This window comes from Physella acuta, unplaced genomic scaffold (genome assembly GCF_028476545.2).
Source record: "Physella acuta isolate Inbredline_101_S28 unplaced genomic scaffold, ASM2847654v3 ptg000562l, whole genome shotgun sequence".
NCBI lineage: Eukaryota > Metazoa > Mollusca > Gastropoda > Physidae > Physella > Physella acuta.
This window is the reverse complement of record NW_026732081.1, coordinates 221,144-236,351: the sequence shown is the minus strand read 5'-3', so window position 1 is coordinate 236,351 and position 15,208 is coordinate 221,144. Positions and strand designations below refer to the sequence as shown.

Below are 15,208 nucleotides of genomic sequence, written 5' to 3'. Positions count from 1 at the left end.
AAGATGGTGAATTTGATAAGATCACATGGGCTAAACCATAGATAGTTCAGAGACTTGTTGAAAAATACAAACACAGAATAGAGAAAGGAAATAGGTTATTTTCTGGAAAGTAAATTCAAGCTACAGCCAATAATGTCTGGGTATAGAAATTGGCCTCTGCTGAAGACATAACCAGTAATTTTAATTTTCGGAACCTAATTCTACAAGAGAAGGAAATCTAGTTTTTGATCTATACACCCACCTAAAGGCCTTCACATATAAACTTGTCATGTTTTTGGAACAAGTACAGGCCAACAACTTGACGCACTTTCAGCAGTGCAAGGTCTTCATGGCTAGACAACAGCTGAATTCCTCACGTCTTTTGCATGCGAGATCATCAAAGATCTCCAGCTGCAGTTTCAGTAGCAGTTTTCTAACTTGGATCTAAAGGCAGAAGAAGTGAGATGGTTTCAAAGCCCATTTGAAACAAATGTGGCCAGTTGCCCAGATGAACTGAAGCTGGAGGTAAGTGAATTGCAAGCAAATGACCTTCTTAGAGACAAGTTCAAAGAAGGGCGGGTGGGTTTTTATAAGTTTTTGCCCAAGGAAGACTTTCCTAATATTAAAACTTTTGCATCAAAGTACCTTTCAAATTTTGGAACAACATACCTGTGTGAATACAAATTTTCAAGAATGAAATACGTGAAGAACAATTGAGAGCAAACTTGGACCTCGAGTGTGTTGGCGGCCCTCGACAGTGTTTCTTTCAGACTTTTTTCTCGATTGGGGGGGGGGGCTTGAAAGTTGTTGAAAGTTGTATATATTTCTATACTAATTGTATTACGTTGGGGGGGGGGGGAAGCTTCTGCAGGGGGGGGGGGGCTCAGAAACCCAGAAGAGATGCCTGAAAGAAACTCTGGTTCCCGAACTGATATTTGATAGTTAATGCGGCCCTCGGGCTGAAAAGTTTGGAGACCCCTGCTCTAAACTGTCACATTTTTGTACTGTTACAATCAGAATTTTAATAAAACTAGAAGTCGCTGTTGCTGTGGTCCAACATTCTGATGCTGTGGTCCAACATTCTGATGCTGTGGTCTAACATTCTGATGCTGTGATCCAACATTCTGACGCCGTGGTCCAACATTCTGATGTTGTGGTCCAACATTCTGATGCCGTGGTCCAACATTCTGTGGTCCAACATTCTGTGGTCCAACATTATCTTGCTGTGGTCCAACATTCTGTGGTCCAACATTCTGATGCCGTGGTCCAACATTCTGATGTTGTGGTCCAACATTCTGATGCTGTGGTCCAACATTCTGATGCTGTGGTCCAACATTCTGATGCCGTGGTCCAACATTCTGTGGTCCAACATTCTGATGCTGTGGTCCAACATTCTGATGCTGTGGTCCAATATTTTTCTTGCTGTGGTCCAACATCCTGATGCTGTGGTCCAACATTCTGATGCTGTGGTCCAACATTCTGATGCTGTGGTCCAACATTAAGATGCTGTGGTCCAACATTCTGGTGCAGTGGTCCAACATTCTGATGCTGTGGTCCAACATTCTGATGCTGTGGTCCAACATTCTGATGTTGTGGTCCAACATTCTGATGCTGTGGTCCAACATCCTGATGCTGTGGTCAAACATTCTGATGCTGTGGTCCAACATTCTGATGCTGTGGTCCAACATTCTGATGTCGTGGTCCAACATTCTGATGTCGTGGTCCAACATTCTGATGCTCTGGTCCAACATTCTGATGTTGTGGTCCAACATTCTGATGCTGTGGTCCAACATCCTGATGCTGTGATCAAACATTCTGATGCTGTGGTCCAACATTCTGATGCTGTGGTCCAACATTCTGATGCCGTGGTCCAACATTCTGATGCTGTGGTCCAACATTCTGATGCCGTGGTCCAACATTCTGATGCTATGGTTCTACATCTTGATGCACTAGTGACAATTTGCCACACTCTGTATTCAAACATTCAGGCAAAACACGTTGCACTAATAAATATTTAAATTGGGATTAGCTGAAGTGAAATGTGTTTGATTAAACTTTGCTTTAATGTCTGGGAATGTTGCTCTCCTGTTTGATCACTCAATGCACAATGTTGGTGTTGGTCTACGTCAGTTTGGTAGTGTTTCTTTCAAACATTTTTTTTATCCGGGGGTGGGGGAGGGGCTGGGAGGAACTCACTCAATGTACCTTGTTGGTGTTTGTCTATGTCTGTTTAGTAGTGTTACGTTCAGACTTTTTTATCCGGGTGTTAGGGGCCCTTGAATTATATTTTTTTGTGTGGGGAAGGTGGGGGTGGTGTTACTACATTTTCCGCGGGGGGGGGGGGGTGGGTACAGATACTGGTAACAATATATAATTTCCATATTAATTATTTTTCACATGCGGGGGGGGGGGGGGGGGGGGATAGGTGTGCTTCGGCCGTGTATGTGTATTGGTCTCTAGGTATTGCTGATGAGTTGGTAGGGTTTTTTATGTGTAGTGTATTTGTTAATTTGTTTTAAGAGTGTGTTTGTCTGTTTGCTGGTGTGTTGCTCTCTGAAATTTTGTGTGTTGATCGGTGTCTGGCCTATAACCAACATGCAAGTGTGCTAGCTATTCTAAACATGCCCTGAATTGTTGTTCAATTTGTTTCCCCTTAATTAAAGCAGTTACGTAACTAATTACATCTTAACATAACAACATTAAAAACACACTCGACTGAATCGTGACAATGTTTATTATTTATATTTCTACCACAAGATTTGGAATCACTATGATGATCATTACTGGTAAGCGACAAGATTAGAGCCATAGAATATGTTATGATATATGATACAAGTTATGGGCCATTATACAAGTTATGGGGCATTATACAAGTTATGGGCTATGAACCAAGTTATGGGCCATAAAACAATTTATGAGCCACAATATGAGCCATAAAACAACTTATGTGTCATGAACCAAGTTATGAGCCATGAAACAATTTATGAGCTACAATATGAGCCATCAAACAAGTTTGGGTCATGAAACAAATTATGAGCCACAATATGAGCCATGAAACACGTTATGAGCCACAATATGAGCCACAATATGAGCCATCAAACAAGTTATGGGTCATGAAACAAAATATGAGCCACAATATGAGCCATTAAACAAATTATGAGCCACAATATGAGCCATGAAACACGTTATGAGCCACAATATGAGCCACAATATGAGCCATGCTAGTTCTATCCCCACTTTGCGTGATGCTCTGCTGTTTGACAGGGACGTGAGAGGGTAAATTATAAACAACATTAGCTTGACGCAGCCCCTGGCCAATGTTCAACAAACCTGCAGTGCAAACAGGCACACTCTCTGTGACGTCATGGCTGGGAGGATGAACGTGCAATGAGCGTGAGTACTAGCCGTTTGCCGTTATGCGACGAGACAAAGACTGATCACATTCTAATTAAGTAAACTTTAATTATGTTCATTGGTGACCTCGTGTTTTTATAGATATTTTCTTTGCGGTAAAAAAAAAATGAGATACAGCTAGAGAGGGGGTGGGAGGGGATGACTGCAGACACGTAGTTTTAACGATATAATAGAGGATGTAATAGGTTTTAGTTTCTACTGGTCGTTAGTCACAAAACACAGCACAAAACATAACATAAAACACCTCACAAAGCATTAAACAAAACGCCATATGAAACACAACAGAAAAGACCAAACACACAGAGGACGACATTATGGCACACCCAGCCTCATAAAATAACACTAATTATAATTTTTATATTTGTATTTTTATAAACTACAGACTATTATTACATTTCTTAACCCTGGGCACTTGCTTCCACATTGTACACCAGCAAGGTTCTTAAGTTTAGTGTTGGAAGGAATTCCCTTCAACACAATCAAGTATTGCTTGTCAACTCATTATGCTCCATTCAGGCCATTGTCTCCGATTTCAGCCTGCTTTTCATTTTGGATTTGGTTCCATAGCCTTTGTCCAACCAAGAACAAAATACAAAGCAGCAGCAGTTTGATTTTGAAGTTGTCTCTCCTGAAGAGTTGCTGTCCCCAGAGCCTCAGGATTCGAACTCGAGACTTATCGGTTTAGCAACTATGAGCTTTGACAACTCGACCACGCCGACCCCAGGTCAGGTTCAAATACCAGCGTTTAAAGTCATAGTTACCCTTATCCCACTTATAATTTCAAATTTTCACATCTCCATAACCCGACCATATGCTCATAGTTTCAATCACTTTGTTTTCGAGCCCATATCGCGTCTTTAAGGCCATATCTACAGTTATCCCACTCCAAAGTTTCAATGTTCCAAACTACAGCCCACACGTCCACATCTCCCGACCATATGCTCATAGTTTCAATCAGTGTTTCTTCCAGACTTTTTTCTCCGGGGGGGGGGGGGGCACTTGAAATTTTCGGGGGGGGGGGGGGCGGTAGACTTTCTTCGGGGGGCGGACACTGTTAAAAGTATATATTTCTATATAAATTATATAAATTTCATTTCGTTCGGGGGGGGGGGGGGGGGGGGGGCGGTAAAAAAATTTCGGGGGGGCTTTGCCCCCCCCCCCGAAGAGATGCCTGGAAGAAACTCTGGTTTCAATCACCCTATCTTCGAGCCCATATCGCGGCTTGAAGGCCATATTTACAATTATTCCATTCCAAAGTTTCAATGATCCAAATTACAGCCCAAATTATCACCAATCCCAACAATAAGCTCATAGTTTTACTAATCCCAACAATAAGCTCATAGATTAACTAATCCCAACCATTAGCTCATAGTTTTACTAATCCCAACAAAAAGCTCATGGTTTTACTAATCCCAACAATAAGCTCATGGTTTTACTAATCCCAACAATAAGCTCATAGTTTTACTAATCCCAACAATAAGCTCATAGATTAACTAATCCCAACAATAAGCTCATAGTTTTACTAATCCCGACAATAAGCTCATAGTTTTACTAACCCCAACAATAAGCTCATAGTTTTACTAACCCCAACATGCATCCCATCCTTTCACTTATCCCCTTCAACCAGCCGCATGTTAAGCTAATCCCCGCGTCTATTTATACATTTGTTTTACCTAATACAAACAAAACCCTGGTTGACCTTGAAGCCACACAACTTTCCCACGTAGCATTCATTCATTGCACGTGCACACTGCTGTTCTATGGAACCCACGGTACGGTTAAAAAAATACCTTGTAATATTTGGAAGGTAAGGAGAAGATTGTACAGGTAAAATCAAAGCGTGGGATGATCTCGTACATAAACAGTCTTAAACAATTTATCACTCGCGAGTTAAAAAGCAATTGTGGTTTTCTAAGCTAAAAAATTTAAGTTTAAAAAAATAAATAAATAACAAGACAATAAAGTATCTAGCGAGTTTTTTTTCAGGTATCTCTTGTAGGGTTAAGGTTAAGATAAGGATCAAGGCTAGCTTTAAGGATTTGGGTAGAGCTTAGATTAGGGCTAGTAGAACATCAGCATTGAATACCACCTGCCTACGTGTTGCTAGAAGAAAGACGTGATACACATCGCTACTACACATCACTACATATCACTACACATCACTACACATTACTACACATCACTACATATCACAACACATCAGTACACATCAGTACACATCACTACACATCACTACACATTACTACACATCACTAAACATCACTACAAATCACTACACATTACTATCATCTTTCCTCTGATGCACGAGTCTAAAATATGAAAAAAGACCGCAATCTACATCCTCACACCCATATGAAAAACTATAATGTCACCCCCCCCCCCACACACACACACACGCGATTAAGCATAGTAATGAACGCCTCAATCCCCAATACATTTCATTTAAGATATTCCACAACAATGTATTATATTATGTGTATAGATGTATTATCTCAGCGCATGAGTATGGATATATTTTGTAAGTGTATGTGTATGCATGCATTATGTTAGCTTATGTGAATCTGTGTATATTGCCGTCGTGTGAGTATGGATATATTTTGTCATTATCGGGACATGGATCTGTTAAGGTATATGTGTAAGGATGTAATATGTAATCATATGTGTGTGTTATATTATAAAACGGTTAAATAGAATATCAGAACATGCTGTGATCCAAACAAAAATGCTTGACGCTCATTTACAAAGCAGTGGAATAATGAGTTAGAGGAATAATTGATTATTAATGATCACCAGATAGTGTCGGTGTGTGGGTGTGTGTGGGGGTCTGTACAGTATTTCATATTCTACAGATCCTTTATGTATGACATTAAGCATGCATGTGATAGGTCTTTCGTGCAGGTCTGTGATAGGTCATTGACACAAGTCTATAATAGGTCCTTGAAACAGACTGGTGATAGGTCCTTAATACAGACTGTAGATAGGTCCTTGACACACGTCTGTGATAGGTCCTTGATACAGAATAGTGATAGGTAAGTGACACAGGTCTGTTAAATGACATTAATACTGTACGGGGATAGGTCACTGACACACATGTTATAGGTCATTGATACAGAACATCTGACAGGTCAGGTAGACTAGTTTAAACGTGAGAGACAAGTCTGTTATATAAACTATCACATTTCAGTACAGAAAACACCAGCCAACACCATCCCTACCATCCCACCCCCTCTCCCCATATTATCCTAGACCACCGTCCCTCCCCCCCCCCCCATGTTATCCCGCCTCGACCCCCAACTGTCCCACGCCACTGACGTCAGGCTGGTGATGGTATCGTGCTTGACAGGCGGACCAACCCTGGGACGCTGGAATGTTCCAGGGATGGCTGTTCACAGCAGGCTGGGGTGGGGGGGGGGGGGGGTTGGGGGGGGGGTGGAGAAAATAAAGTGACAACCCAGTGGTTGACAAGCCACCCACAGGGGATATAATGACAACCCAAATACGTCAACCTACACTATCAAAACATCCTGCAAATATTTAGAAAAACAAGAAACTGAAGCGGCGTATAGAAAGAAAAAAAAAGTGATGAACCATCGTTAGGAAAGATATAATTTATACACGCTTTTGTCCGCATTTAAATTATATTTCAAGAATTCGACAGCTGTAACTACATTAATTTAAAGAAATTAAATTAACACGAAAATAAAAACGAAATTTCATTATAATTATATTGTTGTTAATTAATCCTAATAAAGTTGCTTTTTTATCAAAATGTCTTTATATAATATAATCAAATAATTATACGATTAACTATACGATTCTAAAGTTTGTTTTGATGACAGTGAACATTATTAATACGCTAATTTGTTTTAGCTGATGGTGTTTGAACGAGAGTGACATAGGGAGGGTGTGTGTGTGTGTTGGAGGCAGAGTTTCTTTCAGGACACATACTTTCACATACACACACACACACACACATATATATATATATATATATATATATATATATATATATATATATATTTGTACGGGGGAAAATTGAACCCATCCCCAAGGCAAAATCCTTCCTACGCCACTGCTAACAGTCCTACAATGATATATATTGCCTCGAGACATTGAGTGAACAAACAAAAAGCTGCCGGAATGTTCACAAAGAAAAATAACTCGTTTAAAGGGGAGACGATTCAGCCCAAAGGCCGATAACTAGTTAAAGACGTTCTTCGCATGAAATGTTAAGACAATATTAATGCAGTGCGGCCCTTACGGCGATACACGGACGTTATGTAAACGAACGTGAAGTATTGCAGTAATAGGAGCCTGTCGCGAGCATCTTGAAAACATTTCCAGGACCACTCACGACCCTGCTCTTCGCTACATCAACCGGCGCGGTGCTAGAAACAACAGACACTCAGGGTGAGTACGTGTTAGTTATCTGTAGGAGGGTGAGAGATATCAGATCTAGGGGTGGGGGGGGGTGTACATTTATGTTCATCGGTTATTGAAGCAGGTGTTTGGTATAGCTACAGGTAGAAACAATGGGGGGGGGGATGTCAGAGGGTATGATGAGGAATTAGGGGTCGTTCTCCAGATATAACGAAACGTTGTATGTATATATGGGGGGTGGGGGAGGAGAGGGTCGATCACTTGATATACTTGAATCAGTGTGTGTATTTAATGGGGGTGGGGAGGAGAGAGTAGTTCACTTGATATACTTGAATCCCTGTGTGTATGTAGAGAGAATGCGCCAGGTCATATTCCTATCTAAAGACCATCTTCTCGGCAAAAACATGTGGGAACGATAGTCACTTCGCCAACAGCGAGATATACAATAATCGAAATGCTATTTTTTATTTCCCTATTGCTAGGTTTAAAATATTACCCTTTTGTAACGATTGGTGAAAATTTTGGTTGTAAAACATAATTTATATGTTATATCGAAGGTATTTGAATATGAAAGGTGACATATTTATCAAAATCTACTTTTGGAAAAAAAATGGGTTAAAAATTATCACCGGGTGATTTTAAAAGTTTTGAAGACATCGAGCGCTAAATTTTAGGAAAGGAAGACGTGACGGCCAAGGTTTTCAAAAAGTCACGTGACGACCAATGTTTTCATAGTCACGTGATAAACTTGACACGAAGCTGACGCCGTCCAAGACCCTACACAAACACACAGACACGTGGTACAAACACACAGACACGTGGTACAAACACACAGACAAGTGACACGACATCGATGTTTACACATTACATTTTGACATCGTCTAGAATCAACTTGACACTTTAACAAGACACTGACACCCACCCCTAGATCAACTTTTTCACAGCTCAATTTGAAAACGTCGTCAGTTTGTTGGAAGAGATTATAAAATCACAATCGCTCAAATATAAAGATCGAATTAAAGAACAGCAACTCTACGGATTTTTAGAAGTATTGGGTAAATAAATCTAGCGCTTTGGTTTTAACTAGTTATATTATGGGAAGTTAAATTAAGATAATGGTGAAGTTAGGATATAGTTTGTGCTAGTTAAGTAGCTTTATAAAGATCGCTTGAACCCATGTAAATTGATTTTGATACTTCTGACATTCTTTCAGCTCCAAGATAAATATCTACATGAATATTTATATTAACATGGACCAACAACTACTTGAATTGAATGTTAAACCATCGTCTGTTTCCTTTGACCATCAGCAAATAGACCAGGTAGAATCCCACTGAAGTCGTCAGTATCATGATGTCCTCTATTGTCCATGGTGTCGCGCCCCCACCCCCCGGGGCGTCACTGGCGACTTGGGCGTGGGTTACCCGGTGTGGAGCGGGATGAGTTGATGAATGGATGGACCGGTCAGGATAAACTGGGGTCAAGCTGATGTCAGAGGTCACGGTAGGTCAGTTCACCAGCCCGACATACAGATCCCGTGGGGAGGTAATAATAGAAAGCAATCTCGATCTAACTATATGTAGATGTTTGGCATATATACATACACACATTTACTTTATATATATATATACAAATTTTCCAAAGAGAATATTCAATCTATAGCAAGAGATTTTAAAGCAAGTGGAGACAACCTCATTTCACCAGGGGAAATAATCTGAAGACGATCCCTTCGGTCTAGGGGTGAAATAAACATTTCTTCTTCTCATTGAAATTTTTCCTAGCTCAATTTTAGTTGATTTTTTTCGGTATTTTCTCGACGCCACTTGTATTGATACAAATGAGAGTTATTTCCCCTCTTCAAAAGAGTTATCTTTCTCTAGAGTTGCTGCCCCTATGTACTTGTTCATCTTCGATTCGGTCACCTCTGATTGCTGTTTATTCTCGTGCTGTTTCCTTGATGTATTTTATTTCTGTTATTATTTCTGTTAGTTTTTAAATACTGAGACTTCTAAAACTAACATCACAATGTTATATATATATATATATATATATATATATATATATATATACATTTATATATATATATAAGAATATATATATATATATATATATATATATATATATATATATATATATATATATATATATATATATATATATATATATATATATATATATACTTATATATAATATATATATATATATATATATATATATATATATATATATATATATATATATATATATATATATATATATATATATATATATATATATATAGGCCTATATATATATATACGAAGGAAGCCGAGATGCCAGGCCAGGGTTAATTGTGTCCGTTACACTGTGAAGCACGCAGAGAGAACACAATAGGAGGATGTGAACGGTGTGGACATAGCGGTACCTGACGGATCGCATTTCCTGACAGCCCCGGGGCAGGAAGTGGGGAGATGGTCAGGTATGCGACGACCCCAGATGGCTTATTACCGAGGGGTGGGGGAGGGGGTTGGAATCTTTTAATATATGGATCCGTTCAGACTTTTGGCTCCGACTGAAGAGATTACTGGTAGGGTGTCGCGTCTCAGACTATTTCACAGTGTAGTCTGTGTTTGTCTAAGGGAGGCAAGAAATGAATTTACTTGACACTTGGACTAAAGGAGGTATTCAACTCAGAGGCGTAGTCAGACTTTTGCCATGGGAGGGGGTTGTAACATCCCGACACCCCGTGTTTAAGCCACGGTTTTTATCTGCTGTGGTTGTCTACACTGTATGGAGACAGTGGGTTGGTTTAACGGAGTGGTATAAAGATAATGAAATAAGTATTGTACTACAGGCTGGAGGGTGGGTTAATCCTGTTTGGTTTAGATAAGCCCCGGGGGGTTCTGGGGGAAAGGGTGAGATCAAAGAGGCGGCAGATGAAGGGTGGGGGGTGTTGGAAGTATGCTTCTAGCGTGTGAATGTTGCATATCACACAGTGTGACATGGATGAAGACGCTGGGTGTGGCACAAGACAACATCTTGGGTGACAAGTTTAGCATGACAGTCATTGATATTTTGATGTGAGAGTTTAGCATGACAGTCATTGATATTTTGACGTGAGAGTTTAGCATGACAAACATTGATATTTTGACTTGAGAATTTAGCATGACAGTCATTGATATTTTGACGTGAGGGGGATTGATATACTTATTGGCTTTTTCGAACTGACACAATTTGCCGGATAGATATATACGAAAATTTAGTGAGTGTGGGATTTATATACTTTACGCTTTTGACACATTTGATGTGACAAGAATTGTCACAACGGACGTGACAACTTTGTGACAGGAAAGGACAGCCGCCTGGTATAAATAAACAGACGGGGCCTCGTTAGGTCATTAGGTCTTTAGGTCATTAGGTCGCAAGTCAGAAACAGCTTTAACCACCACTTATTGTACACCAGCCAGCCATTTAAAATCTTGAATCAAATAAAACAACCAATTCAAGAATTTTAACGAATCAAAGATGGGTAGGTATTATGACTAAACGGATTATCAAGCAAACGAGATTATCAAATAAGGGATTTAAAAAATTCCATGTAGGTAACCTAGCTTATAAAAAAACTAGCCAGACAAAACAGGCCAAGGGCTCAACACACAACTCACAGTCTAAAGCCCAGTTCACTAACGTCCCCCTTACCTATTTCAACATACCCCGCCAGGTGTTCCAAAAATAACTTACCTGTTGTGTTTCCCTACGACTAGACCTTGTGATATTCTTCTCGTGCGATTGGATCACAAAGTGATCAATGAAATGTGGACAAAATGAGCGCCAGATTCTGGTACTTCCGCTTTGGGAAAGAGACCTGGATCAAAGGGTGATTCTAGAACTGGGCCTGGCTTTATGTTGTTAAGATAAGACCCGGACTACATATTTTGTTTTAAATGTTGAAAACACTGTGTTTGTAATATCTTGGATCCTCCCTAACCTAGTACCCTAAATCCTCCCTAGCATTGTACCCGAATCCTCTGTAACCTAGTGTTTTTTAATGCTCTCTATTATTGTACTCTGAATCCTCTGTAAAGTAGTACTTTAAATGCTCTCTACCATTGTACCCTGAATCATCTCTATCATAGTACTTTAAATACTCCCTAACATTGTACCCTTGATTCTCTCTAGCCTAGTACTCTTAAACCTCTCGATCCTTGCACCCTGAATCCTCTCAATCCTTGCACCCTGGATCCTCTAGTACCGAACCCACTCCCTACGATGTCAACTTTCTCTTTCTCTCAATTCACCACAATCAACTCCAGCTTCTAGCCTTAACCACACCCTCTAGTACCCGCCTCTCAACAACCACACCCCCTTCTCTCCCCTCCCCTCCACTAATGTTATATTTTTGTGAGTGAAAAAAGAAGCCATAGAATTCCATAAAACGATTTCGCTTTTTTCCTCCTTCATGATTTGATGAGAAATCTGCAGAATAAATTGTGGATTCAGCGAAGAAACATTCGGACGAGATCTCAGCTAATTGGTCCGAGATTACCCTGGTCCCTATGGTGGCGCCCTCTGGCAGCTATGTCGTGCCACGTGACAGAAAATAGACGTTTCTCCGTGTCCTTGACCTTTATATAGGGTTGGGGTCAAATCAGAATGGGGGGGGGAGGAGGGGGTAAACATTTCACTGTGGTATTGGGATATCATCAGGATAAAGATATTTTAAGAGATAAATTTGATCTTGAGAAATGAAATCAAATTTGGTGTCAAGAAAGTTGAGTAAATATTTTCACCTTTAGCTTGCAGGCTACGTTACGTAAAACCAGGACATTTCACCCTCTGTAAACATGTCAATTTTAAAATTTATCTGTAAAACCTTAAAACACAATGTAGAAGTGTACACAATTACAGCAAATTTACATTTCCTTCTGTCCGGGTCACGTGGGGTTATGTTATCTACACTAGCATGTGCACCTGAGTGCATTCTTATTCCAGCCACGTGCAAGAATCACCTGACACTGGGTTGTGGGGAAACAGAGCTGGGCACGTTTCTCTGCCGCAGGTTAAACATCGTCGTGTGTTTAACTACAGCGTCGGCCGCAGGTTAAACATCGGTATGTGTTTAACTACAGCGTTGGTCGTCAGTTTCAATATCATGATGGGCTTTACTACAGCGTCGGCCGTCAGTTTCAACATCATGATGAGCTTTACTACAGCGTCGGCCGCAAATTACCGACAGCGTCGGTCGCAGTTTCAACATCGTGATGTGATTAACTTCTGTGTTGAGCGACAACAGCATATTTTTTGCAGGCATCATAACCGTTTATTATACAGGGATAGTTCTAGCTGACCTAAGACACGTCTAAAGAATACATTTCTGATATGGCACAGTAATACTAAGTTATATCTGTAACTAGGTAACGTAAATTTAGAGAAAATCTGTTGTGTTGGTAGATAGCTGGAGCGTGTTTGTGTAAGCTTCAGTAACCTTAACTCAAACATGAAGTGGGTGTTGTCAGGTAACGATGGCTAGTAAAACTTTTGGACACCAGTACAGAGTAATTTCTAGCGCGGAGATCGCTGACGTTAAGGAAACGTGTGTCTGGGTTGAATTTCTAAACTGTCGCCCGACTGAACGTGAGCTGTCATGGACAGGCCTGTGTGCTATCTTTCAGTTGTTCGTGAATTGTCCGTCAGTTGTCCCTGGGTTCAAACAAAGTTCCTCAAGTGGTCTATGTGTTATAGATAGTTTGTGCTAGTTTCCAGAGTTGTCCCTGAATTGACAGTAAAAAAAAAACCCACGGTGCTCATCTGATAAAACTAAGTCATGTCTATTGGAGTGGTCGGCCGTGTACGTCCACGGCTGCAAATCATAAAGTCCCGAGTTCGAACACTCGGGCAGCCGATGCTAGTCCTCTGGGGATAACAGCCCATCTAGGAGAGAAAAAAAACTCCAAACAGGAGTGGAGCGCCTTAGGTTTTAGGATTACTAAATATAGTTTCCATTCCTCAGCTCCTGCGACACTGCTGATTCCAAGCTGTACAGGTAACGTCCTGTCCCGTGGGTCCATCAGCTGGGTGGAGAGATGGGCAACATCTAGTTCTTCCTAACCCCCAGGCTTTGTACTCGGAGTCCCAATACGCAATCATCCTATTGTCTACTCACTAGTCTACGTATTACATGCTTTAAATTACAGTTTTACACTATTAATGGATTTAGGGGAATATCGGCTAAACAAATACACGAAAGTCCATTTAGATCGTTTTAAATAATTATAATAGCTTACGTTTTAATTGTAACAAAATAAATCTATTTTAAATTAATAATGATATAAACTAGGCATAGTATTGTTTTTAACTTTTTAACCATTCTTTATTTAAATTACCTTTTTTATTTTTTGAAAAATACAACTTCTCGAATGACGTATTATAGGTGTGAATAAACCCTTCAAGACTTCCACCGTTCTGTTTGTTTATGAAATTGCCAAAAAGATTAAAACTCAGCACTTTTTGAGAGCCCCAAACATCAATCATAGACCAGGCTTGTGTAACAATGGGTGGTCCTTTACCGGAAGTGTTGCCGTTTCCCACAGATAACCCTGGCAGACGACCACGTCAGCAGACGACATCAAACAGATCTCAAGGGCCTGGACGCGGGGGTGTCGTCAGACGGAGGGGCCATTAATCCCTGGGTATCGCGCAGACGTGTGTGTTCTGGAACTTTCTTTTTTTTCAAAGAGAGTTGGGCAAATCGTTGTATCTTCAGTTTGGAATGCGTCGTTGTTTAAATCCCTGGAGGGGGTCTAAGACGCAGGGGGTCTTTGATTCATGCGTTTCTTGATTTCATTGAACTTCGAGTAATCTAATTTTTTTTTCTAGTCGCGGGGTGTTACATAGAACAGTCGAATAGAGTAGACATATAGAGTAGATACGTATGGCAGACATATAGAGTAGACACGTATGCAGACATATAGAGTAGACATGTATGGCAGACATATAGAGTAGACACGTATGGCAGACATATAGAGTAGATACGTATGGGAGACATATAGAGTAGACATGTAGATAAAGTAGTTACATAGAACTATGTTATAGAACAGTGACATAGAACAAGGCATTCACATTCGAGCAGTCTTGGATTAGCCACCCCCCCCCCACCCCACACACTCAACACCATTCCCCCCCACATACACACTCAACCCCCCCTCCCCAATTCCCACCACTGCAGTGTAATACGACTACATTCATCACGTTACTTGTTCAATGACCGTCAAACCCCCTACCACCCCCATCTCCCAGCCATCACCATTGCGATATCCAAATCGTTAGCTATTTAGATTCCCCCCCCCCCACTTATCGTCCCATCTCCTTCACTCGTTCCATCCAAAACCTCTAAACAAGACAGGTACTGACGTCACTCCATTCAGGTAGAATTCATTAGCTTGATGTCAGATTAGAC

General features: G+C 40.5%; 1 protein-coding gene across 1 annotated transcript in view; it reads right to left on the bottom strand.

Moving 5' to 3' along the window:
* Nucleotides 1-15,208, bottom strand: part of LOC131946511 (ADAMTS-like protein 3) — an 80,766-nt gene that overhangs the window by 27,889 nt on the left and 37,669 nt on the right. The gene's annotated exons all lie outside the window — the stretch shown is intronic.